Below are 24,373 nucleotides of genomic sequence, written 5' to 3'. Positions count from 1 at the left end.
TGGTCACTAGTGACCAAGAAAGTCTTGAGTCTTATGAAGAGCAGCTGAGAGAACTGGGACTGTTTAGTCTTAAGAAAAGGAGGCTGAGGGGAGACCTTATTGCTCTCTACAACTACCTGAGAGGACACTGTAGAGAGGTAGATGCTGGTCTCTTCTCACAGGTAATTAATGATAGAACAAGAGGTAATGGACTCAAGCTGCACCAGGGTAGGTTTAGGCTTGACATTAGGAAAAATTTTTTCGCTGAAAGAGTTTTCAGGCATTGGAATAGGCTGCCCAGGGATGTGGTTGTGTCACCGTCCCTTAATGTCTTTAAAGGTTGTTTAGATGTGGTGCTTGGAGGTAGGGTTTAGAGGTGTACTTGGTAGAGTAGGGTGGATGGTTAGGCTGGATGATCTCAAAGGTCTTTTCCAACCTGAATGGTTCTATGAAAAAAAAAAAAAAAAGGATCTGAGTGTTGAAGAACCAGTCTGTGGATGGCAGCTATTTACATTAACTCTGTAGCAGAAACAGCTCTGAGGCCCTCTGAGGCAATCTAAAGAATCTGGGGAAAAAGAAACATGTCAGTGAACAAAAAAATAATGAAAATAAATGTAAAATAGCTACTAGAGGAGAAAAAAATTGAACTACTCGAGTACCTGATAGGATTCTTAATTAATAGCTTAACTTGGGAAGAGTTGCAGGATGTTTTCTAAACAGCTCAACGGAGGCCTCTGCTCAGTGTGCAACTTCAGTACAAAATGCAGCGATGTTAGATGACCTGGCAGGGTGATGGATGATAATATGGAAAACAGTCTAATGCCGTGGTCCAAATCGATGATGACACCTCTGAGTGCTGCATACCAGGCTGGGCTTTACCAGTCAGTGAGAACAGTGTGAGTTAAAGGGTTTTGGAAATGCAGTGAAAATGATCAGGAATGAGAAAAAACCCCAAAAATCTCTGCTTTGAAGAGAGATTTAGAAGAGCAGGATTGTTACCTTAGAAACGAGATGAATAGGAGAAAATATGTTAAAAATATTGAAAATACTGAATGGCTTATCAGGGGGAAGTAGGGAACCTCTGCCTGTGTCATGGCACACGGAGAAAGGAGCATGCAATGAAGTTAATGGTGAGCACGCTCAAACCCAGTATGAAACAGTGGGTTTTCTCCACCCTGCAGTTAGCTCAGGAATTCACCGCCTTGGGAACGTGCTGAAGCCAGAAGAACGGTATGATTATAAAAGCGCTAGGAGGTTGGTGTGGGTAAAAAAATACTGTGGGCTTTGATAATCAAAAAGGTTTTGGAAGTATTCTGAAAATTACCCAGAGCACCTGTTGGCAGGGCAGGAGGGGGCAGCTGGGAAGAGTCGAGCTGTACCCAGCCGGGCAGCTCCCAGCGAGGGGAGGGCAGGAGCACAGCTGGGCATGGAGATGCCGGGGATTTTGGGGTCTGCCATGGGCAGCAGCATGAGGGGTGCTGGCAAGCGGGGGTGTCTGGTGCTGCTGCAGGAGCCGGAGGTCGGCAGCCGATGTGCTGCGCTGTGCCCCGCGCCTGCCCGTTTGCTCCCTGCTGGCGTGGGGGGGTGCGATGCTGCTGCAGCTCCGCTCCCACTTGGTGCACAGACCCCCAAAATAACCTGCTGAGCCCTTGTGCCGGTGGAGTGGCTCTGGGCTGGAGCCAGCGGGAAGCTGCTTGTTGTGCCATCCGTCGCAGCTCAGCAGGTACCCAGGAAGGGCGGAGGGAGGTGGCTGCCTCTTCGTCCGGCCACCAAGTGCTGCCAGAGTGAGTGTCTGCCCCATTTTCCCCTGTCTCCCGCTCATGCAAACTTTTAAAGGGTTGCTGGAGGTGGCTTAATTATTCCTAGCCATATGCATTTCATAAAATGTGATCCCTGTCTCATCTGAGTACTTGGTTCCCGGGGATGTTTTATTTTCAAACATATGCACTTTATAAAATGCATATAAAAGTGCATTTTACTCCATTATGTTCAGATGTATCTTTGCAGGGATAGGAGGATTATGAAATTCGTTGCGCTGAGTTTGGGGCAGGTGACGTCACATCCGTGCAACCTGTGCGTTTGGCGGCTGGTACGCGCTGCCCGGTTCAGAGCGGTGAGGATTGTAGGGGGTGGGCCTCCTGCTGCCCCCCAACCCGGCCATGGGGGCTCCCGGCGATGCCCAGGGAGCCCCACAATGGCCCCTGTGTCACCGCGACTGCCGGGGTGCAGGGTGGGAGCCCCTCTCCAAGTCACACGGGCTGATATTCTTTTAGATTACACAGACGTGTGCTCACACCGTTGCTGTTCAGCATGGAGCTGTGTGCTAATGAGTGCTTAGAGCAGCTAATTGATCGTGGCACTTCGTTTGACCTGGTGTTTCTTCTTGTTCTTTGGCCTTATCGCTTTCCCGGTCGATTCCCGGTGTGTTTGTGTTGGTTTGACAGAGCTTTTATTTACTTGCGGGCTGGGGAAGGGCGGTGCAGTGATCCCTATCTCATCTGAGTGCTCAGTTCCCAGGGATGTTTTATTTTCAAACAAGAAAGCCTTCGCCTTGTGGTAAGTGACAAGGCATCCATTAACATACAGAGGCTTCTCACATCTTCCTCGAAAAGTCTTGCAGAAAAATTGACTCTGGGTCGGATTTTTATTAGAGTAACTGTCAAGAAAATTTAGTGTCTGCAACGTTGCCCCAAAATTCTTTATTCTGAGGGTGAAAACTCCCAGCAAAATTCTGATTGTTTTGCAAATATATTCCAGATGGCAAAAAGAATTTAAATGACAACTAGTTTAGCATTAGCGTTTCATTTTTTCCAGAAACGATGCGCAGAAGCACCTCCCGTGCCTGTGGGCTGCCTGGCGGTAGCCTCGGCGCTGGCATCCAGCTGTGCTCACAGTGGGAGCGGTTCCTTGTCCATGTTGTGCTCGGGACTGCAGCCACAGCAATGGTTCTGGCGGTGAGACCTCCGGGGGCTGCGGCTCCCCGACCTCCATGAAGGCTGAGTGGAGATCCCGGCCGGGAGAGCACAGGTCTGACCCTGCAGCGAGGGTCAGGGGTGGTGGGTGCGAGCCTGGGGTGGACCGTCCCTGCAGTGAGAGATGGACCGTGGCCAGGAGCCCCTCTCGAGTAGGGTGGGCAGGGCTGCAAGGAGCCTGGAGCAAAGGACCGGGTTGATGCTGGAGGTTAGTCCACCCCCGCCAGGCGCTGGTGAGCCTCGCCCGGCGTGTCCCAAATGCCTGTTGGCAGTTGGCTGCCTTTGTGCTAATAACCCGCTCCTGGGAGCAAGCTCTGGGGGCGGCTGCTGCTGCTGCAGTTGGCTCTGAACCCCCCAGCATGTTGTGGATCATCAGAGGGCCAGGGAGGACCAGGGGGAAGGTTCCAACCCACGGACCTCTGGCTGTGCTCATCCTGCCTGTTGTTGGGAACCCTGGTGATGGGCGAGCCACGTGTCCCGGTGTTTCCCTCGCTCCTGCCTCCCCTTGTCCTCGCCGCTAGGAAGTTTTCTGATGTCTGATCCAAATATTTCTGCCTGCAGTTGGTGATGCCACGTTTGCTCTGCACGGGTATGGTGAAGAGCTCCCTCACTTCCCCCTCACAACAGTCTTGTGCACGCTGGAGACAGCTTGCCATGTTTTCCTCAGTGTCATCTCTTCAGTTGGCTCTTAGCCCCCGTTGCCTTGCCCTTCCGAAAGGTTGATTTCCTCCGAGCTCCTGCCGTGGCCCCTCTCCAGGCTCCCGCTGTCCTGCTCCTTCCCGGCAGCACGGTGCCCGGAGCAGGCTCACAGCAGCAGAACTGCGTTGCGTGTTTTTCAGGCTGTAGTTTTGATAGCTCAGCGTAGTGCGTCTGATGAGATGGTGTGATGTGTGACTCACCTTCGGCGTGTGATAGCCTCCACGTTTTTTCCCCCTCAAAACCTACATAACCAGTGTTTCCCTATCTGAATCCTTGTGCAGTTGATGATTCCTGCATAGATTTAGTACCTTTGGTTTATCGGGATCCATTTAAACCCTAATCCTGTTCTTTGGAGTTTTTCGCAGCCCCTTTCTAGTGCCTGTAGGTTTGGCAAGGAACTTCTCTGACCCCTCATCATTCTGCTAAAGGAGATGCTGACCCAGGTCAGCTCCCCGCACAGCCCCAGGTACCTCCACCCTGTGCTGGGGAGGCACCGGAGGGTTGCTCTCCCGCTCTGTGGTCAGTGGTCTCGGGGGGGCTACGAGGAGCCTGGCGAAGGCCGAGGTGTGCGGCTGCTGCTCGGCAGCCGGCTCCTCTCGCCGTCCGTCCTTGGCAAATCCCTTCTGACGGTTACCACATTGCTTCCTCCTGGGCAAGTACAAACACTTTGGCTCGTTATTTGTTCCAGTGTTTTTTCCAAGAAGTGGAGTGAGGGATTTCTTTAGCTTTTCTTCTTTCCTCTTTTTGAACATTTGCTATTTTCCACTCTTTTGGACACAGTCTGTATAACATGAGCCTTCAAAGGTGACTGTAGTTGTTCTTAGATTGCTCTAATCCGTTCTTAAACTTCCTTCCAGATGTGTAGTCGGGCACATCCAAATATTCTTAATTCATTCCTGCTTCTGGTTTCCAGGTAGGGTCTTAACTCTCTGCCTCTGAAATCTCGTGGTTGACCTCTGATTTAAAGACAGATATTAAGCACGTTGGACTTTTTAGTTTCATCATTGAAAGCGTTCCCTCTCTGCAGTTAGCCAAAGGAGCACCAACAGTGACCAGCAGTTCCTGGGGTCTATTTCTTGCTGTCAGTGTATTTACGGAATGTGTACCTGCTTCTCTCCATGGTGGCATTTCCTCTCATGCTTGTGCTGTCCAGATGTTGGCTTCTGCTGGCTTGTGCTTTTCCTTTCCGCCCATCCATAGCCATCGCCCCTGTTTTCCAGCTCATGTAGCGTGTTTGAAGTCAATGACTGTCTTGTGATTTAGGTGGTTTCTTACTTCACTGCTTGTGCATCTTCCGTGTTGGGATAGGTCTGAAGCCTGTTTTGCTGTCGCTTCCCCATCATGGGATCGTGTAATCATTTGGGTTAAAAGGGACCTCTGGAGGCCATCTGTCCCACCCGGGGCTGACTGTGCATGAAACCTTGTCCCCAGCATTCAAGAATGTGTAGAGGTTGGCTTCAAAAGGCATTGCTCATGTTTTGCTGGTCTTTCTTGCTTTCTTCCTAAGAAGGGCCAAACACTTACTGTTTCATGATCGTTCCTGCCAACATTATCTCTGCTTTCACGTTTTCAGCCACTAGGAATCAAAGTGCTAAAAGGGCTTCTACGGCTGTTTTCTGCGCCTTCTCTATAGAAATAAATTGTCGTGAATATAGTCCAAGAGCTTGCTGGACAGTCAGTGTCCTGATCCTTCCCCAGTGGATCTCTGGATAAAGGCAGTCTCTCATTATCCCCAAGTCCCATAAGCCGGCATCAGAGGGGCATGGTGTAAGACTCTGCACGGGATCAGAGTGGATGTCTGCCAAGGCCGGTATCTTGTCTGATGCCTGTTCTGGCATGTGCCTGAAGAGCAGGACACGTGCTGAGGAAACCAGGGCTTATCCTCCCCACGCTCTGAAATCCCCCTCCGCTTCGGTGCTCTCCGTGAGCGCCTCTGCAAAAGGGATGTGAATTGCTGCTGGCTGGCGGCGTCCTGCTCAGACAGACACTCCGTAAAAACTGCGCTGAGCTCGGTGCTCTTCAGCAGCAGACAAATACAGAGTGCATCCCTTCCTAGACCTCCCCTGAAGATTCCTGGCACTTTGCCACCTTGACCCAACATCCTTCTTCTGAAATTGCTAAAACTGGAGTTATTGCATCAACTGGAACCCGGGGACTTTATTTCTAATATTCCTGACCTCTCCTTCGGGGGTTTAATGAAATAAATGCTTTGTCCCAATCTCTTTTTTCGTATTATTACTTTTAACAATATTAACTGATTCACTATTCCCAGGCCTTTTATTCCTCAGCAGTGTGAATGAGCTCTTTGCTCTCAGTACTAAGTCACTGGTTTATTTATTTATTTATTAAAAGCCTTGGACGATTTGTTTTCTCTCCCTGGCTTTTGAAAGGGTTAGATCCATTTGATTTGTTCTACCTGCAGCAGGGATTTGAGAAGAAATTGCCACAATTTGTTTTGTTCTCTCCTCCGCGCCTCTGTTTTTAGCGTGGCATCAGCCGCCGGTTTGAGCCCCCTCCGCGTCTCAGCTGTAGTCTCGGTCCCCCTACGGCAGCTTCTCAAAAGCAAATCCCGGGGGGTGGGTGGAGGGGACCTGAAGGTGGGTGGTGCAAGGGCCACCCACTTCTCCGGGTGCTCCTGGGGTCGCCAGGCTGTTTACGGTCCTTCTGCGCTGTTGGCAGCGCAGCAGTGCCGGCGCCACGCCCAGCACTTCGGGTACGGGTGTCGTTTCAGGGTGGGGTATGAGGAGGGTAGGTAGGGCACCTCTCTCTCTTAGTGTGACACCATGGTCCGAGACAACTCCACCGGTAAGTGACCGGATGGACGGTGGAGAAAGGCAGCCTTTGTGGAGAGACGCGCGCTGAGGAGACCGAGTCCCCAGTGGTCAGGCTGGAGATCTTGTGCAGGGAACACGGGGTCTGCAGAGTAATTGCAGTTGGAAGGGACATCTGGAGGTCACCTGGCCCAGCCCTCCCACCTGAAAGAGAGGAACAGGCTCCAAAACCTTGTCACTAAAGCAGCTGGGCATGGCCCGTGGTCTTTGCCCCCCGGTGCCCTGCCCTCGCCCCAGGCTCTCGGCTCGCTGAGCCTCCCAGGGTGGCTGCTCTGGCTGCTGCAGGAGAGAAACCTGCCTTGGCAGCATGTCTTCTCAGGACACGGGGTCTCGCCTTAAACGCGCAAGTAACTGCCCGCACCACAACGCGTCTCTGAGACGTGCTGCTCCCCTCCCCGCGCCTGAAGTAACTGGAACAGATGCCTTTTAAGTTTCGACAAACCGAAAGGGAATCTGAGCAATATTCAAGTGAGATTACCTCCCTGCCAGGCGTGTTTGTCTCTGTAATAGCTTTTTCTGTTTGCCTCAAAGTTCCCAGAAGAATGTATGCTGTCAGTCTGGGATACCAGCGAAGCTTCAGGAATATTTATTTTATTTGGGCAAAATTAAAATGGGGCCAGCTCAGGCGAGTGGAGACGCTCAGCAGAGCGCTCTCCTCTGCTGGGTTGCGGGTGCCTGCCCTGCCTCCGGCACTGAAGGGCTGCCCCTCGTGATGATGGTCCCAGCTTTTGGCTGGGGCGTACAAGAATCTGCAGCGGTTTGGGGAGCGCACGACGCACATGGCTCTTGCAATTAGTGTAACTCCCACCCAGATAAATGGCAGAGCATTTTGACAGGCTTTCACATGTTCTGTTGGTTGAAACATCGAATTTTGTGTCAGAGAAGTATACCGCAGTATTTCTGATGGGCTGCAGAGTCTGCAGGACCCCCCTGGAGAGCTGTTTTGTTCTGGGTGAACTGGAGCACCTGGCAGTGCAGGAAGCTCTTGGTGTGATGGTCGAGTGAGGAGACACGATGGGCGAGCATTAAAGCTGATCTGGCACATGGAAGAGGAGATTAGATCCGGGGTGGTTGGAGTGGTGTTTGGGAAGGTTTGGCGGAGTCGGAGGAGTTGAAGTTTGAGTGGCTGACGCGATCCAGAGCTGTTGTGGAGACAAACCCTGAAGCCTGGGGGTGCGGGAATGGGAGGGCTGCCAGAGCCCGGCGGTGGGGTGCCTCTTTGGTGGGGAAGGGCATAATGGTGAGAGCCCCATGGTGGCATGTCCCAGGCCAGGAGTGCTGGGGGGTGGCTCGTGCTCCGTCGACGATCTGGCCACTGCCTCCAGAGCGCATTGGAGCAGACGCTGGTTTGTCTGCACGTGGCGCCGGCGCTGCTCCTGCACAGAAATGGCCGCCTTTCTGAAAACGTGGAGTAGTGAATGACGGCAGTTCTGCTGAGGTCAGCATCTTGAGGAGGGAGAGACACTGGAAACACTTGCCCTGCCAACTTCAGAAGGGGAGTTTCAGAGAGGCAACAGGAATTCGTCAGAAAGACCTGAAAAATCAAAAGCAGTGACAACATCCGTAAGGGCGATATGGGAAGCACTGGCTGATCCAGGCAGAGCTGCACGAGGCAGGACCTGTGGAAGAAGAGATCATCAGTAAGGTGGCAGAGCTGCTACAGGAGACTATTGGAGAGTAAAGGGACCGCCGGGAGCGGGAATTTGGGTCTGGGGAAGACAGCATGAACCGCCAAGAGTACAGTGAAGCTGTCTGCCAAAGGAGGGATTTGCGTGGACGCTGGTGGAACCTCACGTCTTTGGCCAAGGTGAGGTCCCAGTGCAAGAGGCAGGACGGAGAGTCTCCCGAAGTAGAATCCCTTTCCTGCCCTCTCCCCCTGAAGCTGGCAGGGCGAATCGAGGTTTGGGAAGAGAAGCCGTGTCACGCTGAGCAGAGTATTGCGACGGCAAGTGTCGGCGGGGTTGCACAACGTGTTTACGCTTGGCAGATGGTGGCTCCGTGGCAGGAGAGGGACTTAAACTGGAATGGGATTTTGTAATAGGGGATTTCAGTTTCACCAGTCCAAAACATTAATATTATAAATGTTATTATGTATTATATATGTTATAAATTATATATATTATAAATGTTACCATGATGTACAAATAACACATTAGAGTGGTGGGAGTTTTTTTCCCCCATACAGTGTTTTGATCTTTTTGGTAGTACAGGGCTGGGAGCAGCAGGGTGAATGATGGAGATGAGGAGCAAAAGCCAAACGGGAGGCGGGAGTGGAGAAACACAGAGAGAGAGTCAAGCGAAACGGGCACTGACCAGAGATGATGCTTAAGGGTTTTGAGAGCTTTCATTAGGTTTCCCCTTGTGTGGTTAATACGGGAACTGGTCACTTCTGGGTATGACGCAGAGCCATGTCATGAACTTCACCTAAGAGAAGAGGAATTACCCACGTTAAAAATGACTGATGTAATGACAACAGTGCAGCAAAAACCCTCACTGTTGTTTAAGTCGGGCTGACAACCTTTCAGGGCGACATGCCAGTCCCTGCTTTTACCAGAGCTGGAGGCTGCTCTTGGCGTTTGCTCCCGACTCCTGCCTCGTGACCAGGCAGCAGCTCTCCGTGTCCTCCAGAATCCTGATTCAGGGCAGCCTGGGGCTCTGGCACCCCCACAAACCCTCCAGAGCTGGTCTTTGTGGCTCCCTCGCTCCGCATCTCCGCATTGCTGGTCTCAGCTTGGTTATGTTGTACCAGAGGAAACTGTGAGACTTCAAAGGCCAATGGAGTTTGTTGATAAATGCAGGCGGTGCGTATTGCAAGGAGGAGATTCAGACAGCCTCTACATTTTGCTGGATTTTAAATTAACTGCAGTCCCACAGGCTTCCTTGTCAGTGCCGCCATGCAAAACCTCTGCTTCTCTTTTAATGAGGGCTCGCTCATTAGAGTAGAGAACAGAACATCAGAACATCTAAAGTGAGATGGAAAATGATGTCAGTGGCGCGAGGATGCTCTTCTGTCACTCAGTGGAGTGAGTTACAGACACCTGGCTGGAGCGTGCAGCTCTAGGTGCCCCGGCAGGGGCTGAGCGGAGGTGGCCGCGCGTTGCCTGTGCCAGGCCAGGGGCAGGTGAGTCCCGTGGATGTCCTGGCTGTGCTGGAGAACCACCGACATCCTTCCTGGCACACCGCTTCCACAGTCCATTGCTGTGATGTTGCTTTCCCAGACAAGCTTTTCGACCCGCAGAACATTTCTGCTTGGGGCTCTTACTTTCTTCTTTTAATTTTTTTAACTTTTTTTTTTTTTTTTTTAAGGGGTGTCTGCCTGCAGCTGCGGGGTCTCTCTGTGTTTCTCATCCCTCACTTGCCATTTGTGTGTCCTGTTGACCCAATAGCCCCCGCTGCTCTCCCTATGCCCACGGGGTGCACCGGGGCATTCCTCTGTCCCCAGGCGGGTTCAGGGAGGGGACGTCCTCAGAAGACCAGGGGTGAGTCTTGGCATCGACGTGCATTCCTGGCAGGATGTGAGCAGCTCGGAGCAGGGGCCAGGAGCGAAGGCAGTGCTCGGCGTGCGGATGAGCGTTGGGAGGCTCTGCAGGCGCCGGCAGCCCACACCTCCTCACCAGGGCCCTGGAGAGCAGGCGGCAAGGCCAAGTGGCCCGGGCGGGTGGGCGATGCTGCCCCGAGTGGAGGTTTGCCAGGAAGGAGACTGCATCGCAGCGGACCGTCAGACAGCACGGTTGTCTCCTCTGAGGCGGTGCCCTGGTGCGTGCTGGGCTGGTTCCAGCAATACATTTTCTGGATAGTGATGTGTCACTGCTCTCAACTTGTGTCTGTCTGCATGTTCTCTGTGCATCCAGCTGCTTTTCCCAAATATGTTAGTAAAAGCATTTTTTCCTGTTCTCCGGTGTCATCCAGCTGTGATTTCTGTGTGCCTCACACTGGGGAGGGAGTCAATACTTTTGACTTCAGTCCTTGAGTTACAGGGGACAGCAGGATCGCTGTGCTTCGCTTCCATCTCTGAGGAGCTGCAGGGGATGTCCCTCAGCCCTGCTGCGGTAACTTCTTGCCTTCATCTTCAGCGTCCTGCTGCCTGTCTCTGCGCTGCCCACCGCCCTTCACACCGTCTCTGTGCCATTTCGGCTCTGTGTTTCTCTGTGCTCCACCTGAAGCTGCTGCCTCGGGGAGCCTTTGCCCGCTGTGCAGGTACTGCCAGAAATTAAACAGGCAGTTTGGCAGCGTACGGGGCAGCACGGTGAGTGGCAGCGAAGATATCCCGATGCCTTCATATCCATCCAGTGGCACAGCCTAGTCTGAATATTGTGAGCACTGTTGGGCAACCTGCATTGGAGGGGTCTGTGTGGGGTGAAGGCAGAGACGAATGCTGTGAATTAGTGGGGGCCTGGAGATGCTCTCTTGTATGCAGAGATGTTGGAAAGGATGAGATTAAACAAGGAGGTTGTGATTTCACGTAGCGGTTTGTTTGGAGGAGCCATAAAACCGGTAGTCAGTTCTGAGCAGGGTGGAGGTGCCCGCCCGTGAGGGTGCCCTCCCCGTAGTGATTCACTCGCTCTTCTCACCGTGTCGCTGTTTCTGTGAGTGTGAGCAGAGACGCAGTTATTTATAGATGAGAGATGAGGAGCAGAGCGGCGGCTGGTCAATACCGACTGCGCTCCTCAGCGGGGAGCGCGCGCGGCTCCGGAGATGCCGCAGAGCCGGCTGCCCTGGTGAGGCATGAGGCTGCTGTGGTGCAGGGAATCGGCAGATGATTTCAGTTTTGCCAGTCCGGGGTGTTTAAAATGGACATTGGCTGCAGGGCTGAGTCACAGCAGAAAGAAGCAGGCACTGAGCACCAGAATGCTGAACCGTAAAGCAAGTCATTAACTGCCCGTCAGGTAACGAACCTGCGGAACTCCCTGTGCAGGCCAGCGTATGCCCAGCCCCCGGAGGGATGCAGAGTGGTGATGCTTCTGGCCAAGGCAGGAGGACTGCTGCTCGCAGGAGTTATGGCAGGGGCATTACCACTCCTGTCAGGTGCTGTGGGAGTTTCTAACTGCCTGCGTGGGGGCAGGTTATTCCTGGCTCGCTACTGCGGCTTTTTATGCCTTCTGAATGAACCCTGCCTCCCACTGGTGGTTGCGCAGGCTGGACTTTAGTTCTGGATCCAAATTACCATTTCTAGGGTTATGCTGTTGTTTTGCCATAAACTCTCAGTTACATGCGATGGTGTGTAGCAAAGGTGGTCGTTCCTTGCTCTGTGGCTGTGCTGGCAGTGCTGCCCCGCAGTCCTGAGGCGCTGGCCCTTTCTGGGGAGGCACCATCCCCTCGGACAGCTTCCAGCAGGCTTATTGCTGAGTCCTTCCCGAGCTCGGTGCAGCAACGTGCCATCCAGCCCTGGTGTCTGCCCGCAAAGGCAGCTCCGGGCTGGTAAGAGTGTGGCCAGCTGTGGGGAGGCGGCTTACGCTCCCACGGGCGAAGATGGGTCCCATGTGCTTAAGCCGGCCCAGATGCGTGTACCAAAATTCATAAAGCATCTGCAAGCTTGCTAGCGTGCCGTTGGTGCTTTGCTTCACCTGATGCTGCAAGAGTGATGCTCGCCTTCAGCACGACGGTCTGCAGCACCGAAGCCTCACAGCAGGATGCAGGCGCCGGTGTCAGGAGGTTTCCTGGGCGCGGAGGGGACCACAATAACCCTGACACCGCACGCCCTGGTGTGAGCTGCCTGCACCCTGCACGCTGGGCAGGTGGGCAGGAGACCAGAAGGAGAGGAGGGAGCGGTGCTCATGGCAGCCTATTTGCTGGGGGGTTTAGCTCCAGGACAGCTTTTAATTTTATCTAAAAAACTAAATCTGGAAGGTCAATCCATAATCCTAGTTTTTACCTGCTTCTCCCAAACAAGCGTCCTAATGCAAGACCAGAATGGTTAAGCACCTTCTCCATTGTAGGGTCGTTTTGGCATTACAATTCTCGCCTCTTTGCCTAGAGAGCAGCCCCAGTTTGGCAGAGTTCGGCCCCGGTTTGGACAGTGCGAGCTCTTGGATGACATGCTATTTTGGGAGGGTTGTTAGGCTGTGCCGCTGGGACATAGGGCTGCACCTTCCCTGAACTGCCTGCTGCTCCGTGGCATGCACAGCCACCCACTTTCCACACCAGCAAGGTCTGGGCACGGGTGCTGGCGTTGCTGCACCCAAACCTCTGGGGCATCTCTGCTGCCTCCGTGGGGAACTCAGCCCAGGTAGGCTGGCAGGAGGGACCAGGCACCCGAGAACAGTAAAGAGGTGCCCTGGTTATGAGGCTGGGCTTCAGCCCACAATGTCTGATGTTTTAAGAATTTTATGTCTCAGTTTAATGTTTATGGGGCTCGTAACCAGCGTGCAGAAGTCTCCCTGTAAGACTGCCAAAGGCACTGGGACCCCCGGGGCTTGCTGGTGTGAGCCGTATGGAATGACCCCGTGCTGAAGCGACGAACGTATCGTCGTTGCCGTTTCAGTGATGCGGTATTTATTGCTCGTTTTGTAAGGCTCCCTAGCCATGGTATCTGCACCCCAAATAAGACCACACTTTATGGCTTGGCATGAAATTGGTAATATTGCCTGGAATCCGGCCTTGCTGACACGGGGTAGCAATCGCGGCTGTTGTGAAGTGGTGTTGCTTCCCATTTATGGGGCTATTACTTTCCAGTGGGTAGAAGTCTCGCCAGTGGCATTTACTGAGCTAGACTGCTCGTAGTGAAGATTTTGTTTTAGCTGGTTTTAATCTTTCTGTTCAAATATTTTCTAGTCTGAAATTTCCCAGGTTTCTTGTTGCTTCTGGCTCAGTTTCAGTTAAAATGGGCCAGAATGTTTTGAATGAGGCAAGGTGAAGGAAAAATGGTTGCAATCTATTTTTTTGTGCAGACATGATACATTTTTAAAAAAACAGAGCGATAGAAAGATAGTATTTTACATGGGTGTTAGCAGTAAAGCAAATAGGTGACAGTGCTTCAGAGGAAATGAATTCTGATTTTGCGTGGTAGTAGGGATTAGAAAAAATCAGGTTTTGTAGTCGTGTATTTGTTTATAAATGGCAGGTCCCCTAAATGCTGTTGTGGTCTAGGTCACGTCTCTACAGAGAGATTTACCTCTGCTTCACTTCCCCTCTCCTGCAGCGACTTACTGATCCTTGCCCCAACAAAACTACATGGACACCCCATAGTGCGTGCAGATTAGAAAGCCAAGTGCAGGTCCTTGTCTCCCGGGGTGCCATGAGGTGGTGATGTACGTTTGTGCCTTTGACCGCACTGAGCACTTGAGCCGGCGGTGATGCTCCTTGCTTGGGATCGTGACATAGACCCTGAAATTCACAGCCCGTGAAAGCATCCGCCGTAGAGCAGGGTGGGGAGCCCTCTGCTGCGGCACTTCCCTCGCGTGTCTGGTCGCAGGGCTGTCCGTGTCAGTGTGAAGAGGGTGCCAGGTGAGCAGCCGGGCAGGGACGGTTTGATGAGCACCGGAGAGGCCACCTCTGGTGCTTGGGTGTCCCTTGGTCAAGGTGCGCGCTGCCCTCCCTGGGGCACACCACAGAGCCAGCCCTGGTGAGGCACCAGCGCGGCCGCAGCACAGGCGATCGGTGGGTCGGTGCGATTTTCCCCCCGCGCCGGAGCTCACCTTGAGATCCCCAGCACTGGGCTGGGAGAGAGGTGGCTGTGAGGTGAGTGGACTGAGGGGCGGACATGCAGCCTCGTCTTCTGGTGCCTCTACAGGTGCCGAGGCAGGTCCTGTAAGAGCCGTCAAGTTTGACACGCGTTCTCCTTTGAGGAGTGCCTGTTCGGGACATTGCTGGCGTTCGTACGTCGGTGCTCTGCACGATGGTGAGAGTGAGCGCTGTGAACAAACCCGGAGTGGAGCTGAGGGTTTGGCTTGCAAATGGTAGTGGAAACCCGATGGTTTCTTGCTCCCACCTCCGTGCCGCAGAGCTCCGCTCAGGAGGGCTTCAGCTGTTTCATGCCCCGGCCGATGAGCGGGTGGGTTCAGGTCGCCATGGACAGTGTTGCCTGGTGAGCTGAGGTTTGCCCAAGAGGTGCGATCAGACGTTTGTGCCTACTGTGTGGCTCTTAACATTCTCCTTCTGCGTGGTCTTTCAAACCTCCTTTAATTCCAGGATCGCTGGAGCAAAACAGCTCATCTTCAATCTGGCATCGCCGGCACCATGCCAGTTTTCTGTGCAAAGCCTTTCCTAATGAATACAGCAGACACAGTGACATCTACCCTCCTTATTGCAACCCTTCACCTTCTCAGACTCTATTTGGGGTTGCCATAATTGTAAAATTACCCCTTGTACCTGTCGGGAAAGTGTTTCTTGCGTCATTTGTGCCTGCGGACAGTTTTGGGTCCCACTTTGGCTGCTTTAGTGGTGTGGCTGTTATTGAAGTAGGTTGTTGCCCGTATCAATTTTCCCCTCTGTAGAACAGACATGGTTGTACTTGCCACTCAAAGCAATATAGTATCAACTTCATTAAAAATATGTACTATTGGTCCACTGCTGTCATGCACCAGCTCCTTTGGAAATCTGAGATGAAGCTCATCCTGCCTAAACGCAGGAAGCGCTTTGGGGTTTGCCTGCGCTTCCTGTGTGTTGATTTCCATAGTCTCATCTCAATTAGCCAGTCAACTTTTGCGTTGCGTTCTTAGCAAAACCCAAAGCAAAGTGTTAATTTAATTTTAACACTATCTTTATACCACTCTCGCCACGTAGCACCTCACCTCTTTTGTCTGTGTTCTTTTTTTCTGAGTGCCTGAAGAGCTTTTCCCCCTTTGCTTTAATTTCCTTTGCAAGGTTTTCCAATTGCTGCAGTTACACAATCATCATCTTTTCGCTGCCTTCTCAATGGAAGTCTTTCCAGAATTTTAGCTTCTTATTTCTAAACCCTCCCGCTCCCAACTTGTTGCCTCTATTGAGAGAAAGAGACCTAAACTCCCCTCCCAGCAGTGAGTTATGCACGTGGGCGCACTGAGTCACTTGGGGTCTCAGATGGGAGGCAACCAGCAAGAAGGAGGAAGCTGCAGGTGAGTGTTTCCATTGATTTAGGAAGGGATTTAAAATGCCCTCTTTAGGCACGGACCAACTTCTGCCTATATGAAGTTAGGTGAAACTTCCGTAGTGGACAATCCACCTGATGTTTTGGGGTTTTTCCTGGAAGAAGCTGATACCAGTCACTACCAGGATTTGAAAGACTGGTAAGCTGGTGGCACTGGGAGCTCTGTCTTTGAACAGCTGAGTGGTCTGTGATTTCATGTACAGAAGGATCACCTGAGTCTTGTGCTGAGAGTGGAGATGGCTCTGAACTTCTCCTTATCAAGAAGAAAGGCTCTAGGTTAGACTGTGGTGGCACATCAGATGTGATGCCCTGCTCACCGGAGGATCCCCTGAGCTTGCTGAGCTCAGGACTGGCAGCAACGGACTTGCGAGAAGACTCCTCTGGCAACACGGAAAAAGGAGCTGTCATCATTCAGAGCGTTGATAGCAAAACCCAACACCAAGCCTCCTGGATGTGATCCAGGCCTGCAAAAGCCAAGCGTGCCTTGTAAGGCAACAGCAAGCATGAGCAGCATGGTTCCTGCTCATGGATGAGCATCCCTGACTTTTGCATCCTGGTGCTCTGCCTGTGTTTTCAAAAGGAATTTGGAGACATGCTGGAAGGGAGGTACAAGAAATTCTGCTGTTCCAGTCCAGGTGTGCGGTGGAGGGCGAGCGCAGGGATGACGGGGTGCCATGCTCGAGCCAGGGAGCATCGTTCTGAAGGCACTTTCTGTGGTCTGTGTTAGGGGAAGGTTAGATTAGGTGACTGCAGTGATCTTACCTGAAATGTTAGGAGCCATTTTTAGCCTTCATCTCCGCTTAGGCTCTCTGCTTCCTCTGGCGTCGGAAGCTACCAGTGCCCTGGGAGCCCTTGTTACTGAAATACGTGCATGTGAGAAGTTCCCAATGTGGACCTGGATTTTTTGCTTGCCCCACATGCCAGCATCCTGTCTTGTCTTCTGGGCCATCTCCTGCTGCTGAAGCTCTCCATTCTCTTCTCAGTTTTACCAAGCTTCTCTCAGCTGCAGCCTTTGCATGTCGTTCTCCACTTTGTCCTGACAGATGTCTTCATCCTCTTCTAACGAGATGGTGGGTGTCCACGCTTGAAGGAAGCTGATGGAAACGTCCTCCAGCAGGAGAGCACGTAGGCACAGTGTTACGGGACTTCTGCTGTTTCATGGTGCTGTAGAGGGACAAGGCTGCCCAAGAGTTTCACACCAGTGTGATGCTGGGTGCAGTGACAGAGCCCGGGACATCAATGGTGGCACCTCATCCGTGCTGCCGCTTGTGTGCACAAGGCCGAGGGTGGGCACGAGTCTGGTGTGTGGTCATGGATCATGGTGGTGCAGAGAGGCGGATTTGGGCAAGGGAAGAATGGAGGAGCCTTTGGGGGCGGGAGGGACCTGGACAGGACAGGCAGAGCCAGCCTGCTGGTGCTGAAAAGCATCAGGTCATGGGGAGTATTTAAACTAGCATTTGCAGGAAATCCTGAGGGAGTTTAAAGGTGAAATTGCAGAATTTCTGGCCAAGGCGTGAAACCTGTCGTTGCAAACTGCCACTGTGCCAGAGGACTGGGGTTGCCAGCATGATCCCCATCCACCAGAAGGGCTGCAGAGGAGATTCAGGAAGCTGTTGAGATCCATTGTATGATGGTAGTGTCTGCAGTCAGTAAAGGATAAGGTCACTGAACATGTGGAGAAGGAGAACCTGTTGGGAAGGAATCATGTGGGTTTTGTGAAGGGAGACTTGCCTTGCTCACCTGATAGAGGAGCTGTACAAGGTGTTAGCAAACCTCTGATGGAGGAGATCTGGTGAACAAAATACATTTGGATTTTCAGAGAAGCTTCAGATAAATTTTCACATCAAGGCTATTGAGCAAAGAGTGCGACTTAAATGTCACTTTTTAGGATGGCAAACAGTCAGCAGCAAAGTGGGCGATGTCATGTGGGGCTATGCTGATCCTGCACGTGCCCACCTTCAGTGCTGTGTGCAGGTCTGGTTCAGCGTCTCAAGGAGGAAGCACTGGCACTAGAGAAGGGCCAGAGAAGGGCAACCAGAATGGTCAAGGGGATGGAGCAACCGCCCTGTGAAGACCCACTGGGAAGGGTGGGACTATCAAGCGTTGGACCAGGCTGCCCAGGGAAGGGGCTGAGTCACCGTATGTTCGTATGTTTTATTGGTTGTTTAGCTTAGAGTGAGACTGTTACTGCTGTTATGTTGTATTTCCCTGAGCTGAAGATTATAGAGAGTGTTTCAGTTCCCACCCTAGATGTTGAAACCGTGATGGAAAGCTTTTGGCTTGTGGTATCTGCTGGAAGTTGCGCCTGATTGCACTTGATGTGTCATTTGTAAGATCTGTTGCAGTTAGGCATGACTTCTGTCCTCGGGCCTTATCTCCCTTGGTGCTGGAGCAGACACAGCTTCGCTCCAGTGTTGCTGTAGGGTTTCTGCATTTGGGAACCCTGCCTGGGGCAATGCACCCATAGATATCTTGGGTGTGCTGGCAGAGCTGCTGCTTGCTTTGTTGGGGCTTTGGTTGAGTAGAACTTCTCAAACCACATCCCTGAAGTTTCCTCTCTCTTGTCTCAGTGGTGACAGTTTGGAGGATGCCTTAAAGAGGAAGGATAACTCTGATCAGGCTCTCCAGGTCCTGACACAGACCTTGTTCCTGGGGCACTTGGCCACTTCTGTCACACTGGCTCTGACTGGCGTGTCTCAGCGGGAGGTGGGAATAAATCTTCTGAGGCTGGCTGAGATCTGGGCCCTGAGAAGCTGCCAGTCTCAGGGGTCTTCGGGCAAGCTGGAAATCGAACCTGGCTGTGGTGAGTGTCAGCACAGTGCTGTGGCACCCAGCCTGCCCGCTCTCCTGGCTCCCACCAGGTCCTGTTTCTCCAGCAGCTGAAGCCTGCCAGGGGCAGAGGTTGGATCAGGGTCAGACAGCCCTTTCCTAACCCACCTCTGCCAGGCTGGAGGTGCCTTGAAGCTTGGGAGCACTGCAGGCACATCCCTCCATGCAAGCCTGGAGACTCAAGAGAAGGGCCGTTACCTCTCCTGGTTGGGCCCTGCACGTCTCAGCTTGCAGCTCGTGGTGAGAGGGGCAACTTAGAAGTCAGTTTGTCCCGCAGAGTTCTTGCACCTGGTTGCTCGGGTTGTGTCAAGGGCCTGAGAACTGCATGTTCAATGGACGAGCCACAGAGCATCTCTGTAAACGTGGCTGTGTCCTTGCCCTCAGCCCCTGCCCCAGCGCTGTCTCCAGCTGACTCCAGCTTGGTGCAGGGGACTGCTGGAGCTCTGTGGAGTGGCTCCTTGTGTCCTCTGGTCTGTTGTGGTTTCTTCCATCCCTGTGACCGGAGCCTGCTCGCGTGCTGCTCCAGTGTTTCCCGGGTGTGGCTCAGCTTAGTCCAGGTGAAAATACATTCAGCATCTTATGGTCATCTGGGGGTTCTTTTGGACTACTTCACAGGGAGGAAAATGAAATGGAAACTCTGCAAGTCTGCTTCGTCTTCCTCCTAGAGGTTCATTTAAGGTTTTTACATGCTCTAGATGTCCTCTTGCACACTGGCTACCAGGCACATCCCACTCTTTCCATCAGCTCTTCCTACTAATCTGATTCACATATTCAGGAACTGGTTCTAAAATTTAATCAGATCCCCTTTCCAGTTGCCTAATATGCTCCAGCAGCGTTTTTATTATTGGAATATATTAAATTATGTTATTCCATTCACATTTCTTAAAGGTGCAGTTCCAGTTTCCCTTTTTTTCCCCCAAATGAATAACCATATATCCTGCAAAACCACATACACAGGACTGCAGTGAACGGAGCTCAGTATGTTTTTTCATTCACCATCCCCATAGAGCGTAAGGTCTGACACACTTTTCGGCTAAGGCAGTTCAGCGAAGAAATGTTTTGTGACATCCTTAAATCCAGTTATTTAGCTGCTGGCTAATTTGTCTGCTAGGGTGCAGGCGTAATTTAGATGGTATCAACTGCACTAGCAGGTAACTGGCTGGTACCTGTGGCGATTCCAGCTCCGCTGTTTAGATGCATTCTGGGTCTATGCTCCACCTCCCCCAGTTTTGCGGGGGCATCTCGTGGAGAGGAAAGGCCCAGAGGATGGCTGGGGCTGAAGTCGTTTGTGTACTTGTAGTCCACAGCATTCAGGGGAGGAAACAGCCTTGGCTGCTGCAGGAGGGTTTTATCAGCGTGAAAATCTGAAAGCTTAGTCAAAGACAAAGGATAGATACTGTGGTGACAATCTGCTTGAAGAATTACCGCTACTGATAAGCAATGTCTTCCCTTCAGTTAAATTCCAGTTTGTATATTTATAATCTGCTTATCTAAATTCCCTATGTGCTTTCAATTGAATATGGCATTCTGCTTCACTTCCTCTATTAAACTGATTCGCAGCATTGCCCTGCACAGCAAACCAGCCCTCGTAGTTAGCTCCAGACGAGGTGAAATTTCCTTGATGGTGAAATTTCCTTGGCTGGTGAAATTGCTGTCCCTCGGCCTTTCCCTGAGAGGGAACGTGAGCCCCGGTCACTGTTGCAGAAGACCCAAAAGCTCAGCCTGAAGGAGTCGGTGCAAGCGGAGGTTACTGGTGGGTGCTGGACCGCAGCGATTGCCGGCCCAGGAGGGCTCGCGTGGTGGCACAGGCTGGCCGCAGGCGATGTGTGGCTCCCCGAGGTTGTGCTGGTAACGTCAGGATGGGGATTACCGTGCTGTGTCAGGGTACTGGTAAGGACCGTCTTGCCCTGGGAGCCGTGGCTCCCCGTTCCTTGACTGATGTGCCTGAGGTCTGCTGGGGGTGACAGGTCTGTGTTGCTGCAGCAGAGGCCTGTGCCATGGCTGGGGGTGCTGGCAGCCGGACGGGGTGCGGGCGGTCGGGCCGTGTCGTTGAGCTCTGGGCTCGGGCCAGGCCGGCCCGTGGCACCATCCCAAAAGCCTTGGTTAGGTGGGTGGGCAGCTGGGAGAGGGTTCCAGGTGCTTTCTGCTGCCCAGGCATGGCAAGCGTGGCGAGCAGGCTTGAGTGTTCCATGTCACCTCTTGTCTCTTTGCGATTTGCAGTCAGTGGGAGAGACTGGCTGGCGTGGAGCCTCGGCAGAGACCCGGAGTAGGGGAGGTGCGCGTTGGGTGGCGGTAGATGTCACCCCTTCATGGGAGCCACCGTAAACAGGATATCATACATCCCCATTTTGTGTAGAGATTAGCATGCCCTGCCTCTGCCTTGAGTTGCAGAGCCTGTGGCTGAGGACAGCGCAGGAGATGGCAATGAGCGGTGTTTGTGTTTGAGAGGGCAACAACAACACGTATGAAAGGTGGCAGCAAGACGATGGTGTGAGAGAAGGTGTGAAAGCAGGTGAGGAGCTCCTGAGGTGTGAAGGCACCTGGAGGGTGCTGGGAGCAGCAGGAGATGGGGGAGGAAGGCTCTTCCAGTGAGATGGCCTGTTGTGTGCAGGGCCAGAGCTGGACTACGGACATCCATCGAGGGGTCCCTCTCTTGCGTCTTGCCGAGGGCTGGGGTACCTGGGGGTACCAGATGTGTGTTTGTCTTTGGGGAAAAGAAGGTAAAAATAATTAATGAAACCTAAGTTTGCTGTCTATGCGGGGAAGTCAAAGGAAGCAGCTCTGCCATCCGTGCTGGCTCCCAGAGGGGGGCCAGCTGGTGGGTTTGTGGCAGCAGGGCCATTGCCGGGGGCCAGAGCACGGGGATCGGGGCTGTGCCAGCACTCGCTGTGTCTCCACTGCTGCCGCAGCTTTGTGAGAGCATCTCCGGGGTGGGAGGTCCACTCAGGCATTCTGGTCAGGGCTAGAGGCCACTGAACCCCAAGGGTCCAGTCTGGCGTGGACGCGGAGGGAATGCACGGGGTGTAAAAATTTCCAACCAGGAAAATGTGCTGTGGGGAAAGCTGAGGCAGCGGCGCGTGGGTGTTGGGGAAGGGAGGTGGGGGGACAAGGGAGTGGGGTGGGGAGGGGATGATGCCCTGCCTGACAGCAGGAGGAAACACTCTGCAGGAGACCTGGACCTTTGGGAAGTGGCTCCACAAAGGTTGAGGCCATGAGGGGAATCGCCACATGCCATGGAGAAGTGTTTCTGGGACACATGCCCACAGGGGATGATGTTAATTTGGGGAGCCTCGGGGTTACAGCAGCCTCCCCGGGGCTCCGTTGGCTGCGTCACCACCCCTGACCCGCAGTGTCTGGCCTGGGCAGGACAGGGTCCTCTCCTCAGGTGGTCCCCTGCAGCTGGAGCTGTGCAGCAGTGCAGGCAAGCCTCGCTGCCCCCTCTGCGGAGGGCTGTCGTGCAGGAACCAGCCCGCAGTCACGCTGGGATCGAGGACAGACGGAGTCTCCTCCTGTGTGACCAGAGTACATGGAGCTGAATTCATGCTGTGCAGAGCTGTGACGATGCACACGCGTTTATATATGCGTATGTAATACATATAAAGATGATTTGTTGTGGCTTGCCCTTTATCTCTATAATCCATGGTTCAGGTTTTAGGGAGTGCGTGCATCTTTTTTTATCATCACTAAATTGAGCCCTCTTAGTTTTATACTTGCTACATGTGCAGTTCCCCAGCAAAGGTGAACACAGTAGGTCTAATCTGTCTGGGCGACGGTGGCCGTTTGCTGTAACTCCCTGTCTTAAATGGTTTGTTCTCATGGAGAGCATGGCACAGTGCAGGGGTCTCGTGTAAATAAGCAGTGATCTAAATGCGCAAGGGCTGGGAGGGGAAGTGCTGGGGCAGAAGGAGGTTAGTGGGAAAAAAATCAGGTGTTGGTTTTGTGAATGGCCTTCAGTGTTTTCTCTGGTGTCCTGGGCATGAGAAGCACACTCTTGAACTCCGCTGGTGATGTAAAGTTGGTGCTTAGGAGGACTGGAATATTAGGAAGAATTTGAAGGGTGGGAAAACTAGAAATAAGATTAAACAGTAAGCAACCTGTGTTTAAAAGATAACAACAAAATTTTTTACTATGGTTCTGAGTTGCCTTATCTGTTAGAAACAATTGAGGAAAATGTTTGTCATCTGTTAATATAGAATATTAATCAGAAGATGACGGCCAGAGTCTGTTGTGATGTGCCGGCAAGTGTTAACATGGTTGTACAATAAGACCTCGTTTAAAACACTGCGCTGTTCATCATTATAAGTGCTCAGAAAAAGATGAAGCTGGAGCAGAGGAGGGCTGCTGGTAGGGCCACGAGACACGGGGGTGACCTTCCTGGGACCAGGCCTCCTCGCGCCCCGGATCCTGTCCCCAGGGACAGCGGGTAGCGCCTGCGCAGGGAAAAGCCACAGCGCAGAGCAAATGCCCAGGAGCGACCCCCATGATGTGTTTGCCCGTAACTGGTGAGCAGCAGTCAGCGGGCTGCCTGTGGATCATTGCTGTCATTAACCAGCACTGGATTGTCCTTCATGAACTTGTCCAGTCCCTTTTTGAAGTCGTCTCTGCTGTTGGCATTCGGCTGAGCCTGCGACACAGTCCCTTAGCTGAGCAGAACACCGTTTCCTTCTTGTGTTGAACTCCCTGTCCCTGCCGCAAGGTTAACTAGTACAAAGGCATTGGAAAATGGGCTTGTTTATCCTGCAGAATTGGAGAGAGAGATGGGATTAAGCAAAATTAACAGAAATGAGAAACAACATTGGCACGGGTACAGGCTGTATAATTTCTCCATGCATCAATGTGGATCTGGAAAGTCAAAAGTGACCCTTGGAGTGGCAAGGGGAGTTCTTCCAGCAGGAGCAGCTTGAGTGAGGTGTTATTTTTTGAGTCCTCCTTGAGTCAGATGTGGTACCTTTTGTACTTAATGGCTCTCAGTGCAGTGGTTTCTGCCTTGAGTTTGTTCTGGGGCTTTTTAAGCCCACGTAAACTTTGCTTTCCACAACCTCAGGCAGGGGAGAATTTTGCAGCTTCCTTACCCATATGTGAGTACCTCCTTTTTTCTAGTGTGGACTGACCTTCTCCCTGCTTCGTTTTACGCCGTCCAGTTCCTGCAGGGGGAGAGGCTGTGAACAGCAGATCCCTGTTGGCCACCTCAGTCCCACTCCTGGTTTCACAGATCTCTGCCATGCCCCCCCAGTTTTCACCTCCTAGGCTGAGGATGCTTTGGTTATGAATCATAGAGTCACATAATGGTTTGGGTTGGAAGGGGCCCTGTCAGGTTGTCTAGTCCAACCCCTCTGCAGTGAGCTGGGACATCCTCAACTAGATCAGGTTGCTCCCTGCGTGGAAGCTGTTGTAGAGCTTTGCTCATCGCAGTCACGGTTCCTTGGTCTCTTCCAGATCTGCAACAGCCTGTGGGGCGAGAGACCAGAACTGCACAGAGGTTCACAAAGGCTGGTTGACTCTTCCCAATAATTCCTGTTTGTCCACCCGTACAGCAGTCTTCATCTTTAAGTAGCCTCTCAGTTTGGCCGGTAGAGCTGGCTGGTCTAACGGTGTACTGTTTCTCCCACAGATACTTTTTGAAAAATTGCTGGCGCATTTGCCATGTTCTGGCACCAAAAGCAGAGCTGAGGAACAGGTTCCACACCAGTGTCAACAGCTCAGCTATCCCTCCTGGTGATTCCTTACTGCCTCTTTGCTGCTTTGCCATTCTGTGGGCTCCTGCCAGGGGTGACGCAGAGTCTCTGAAACGCCATCAGTCAGGACGAGATCCAGGGTGGGGTCGTCACCAATCTCTGTCCAATCTTCTGAAAACATAGATGACAATTTTCATTTTGTTTTTCTACTATGGCTTTATTCTCTTTGAGCACTTCTATACCTTGGTTGGTCTGTTAAGTCCCTGACAGGTTTTCTGTTCTTGATGTGTCTGAAAAATGAATTACTAGTTTTCAGGCTTTCTG

At 52.4% G+C, this 24,373-nt stretch overlaps 1 protein-coding gene across 2 annotated transcripts in view; it reads left to right on the top strand.

Annotated features, from left to right (window-relative positions):
- The window catches only part of SHANK3 (SH3 and multiple ankyrin repeat domains 3), a 342,763-nt gene that overhangs the window by 110,521 nt on the left and 207,869 nt on the right, over positions 1-24,373 (top strand). The gene's annotated exons all lie outside the window — the stretch shown is intronic.

The sequence above is a fragment of the Leptosomus discolor genome, chromosome 1 (genome assembly GCF_034619465.1).
Source record: "Leptosomus discolor isolate bLepDis1 chromosome 1, bLepDis1.hap2, whole genome shotgun sequence".
NCBI classification, from domain to species: Eukaryota; Metazoa; Chordata; class Aves; order Leptosomiformes; family Leptosomidae; genus Leptosomus; species Leptosomus discolor.
Note: the sequence above shows the minus strand (reverse complement) of the source record. Positions and strands in the feature narration are given on the sequence as shown.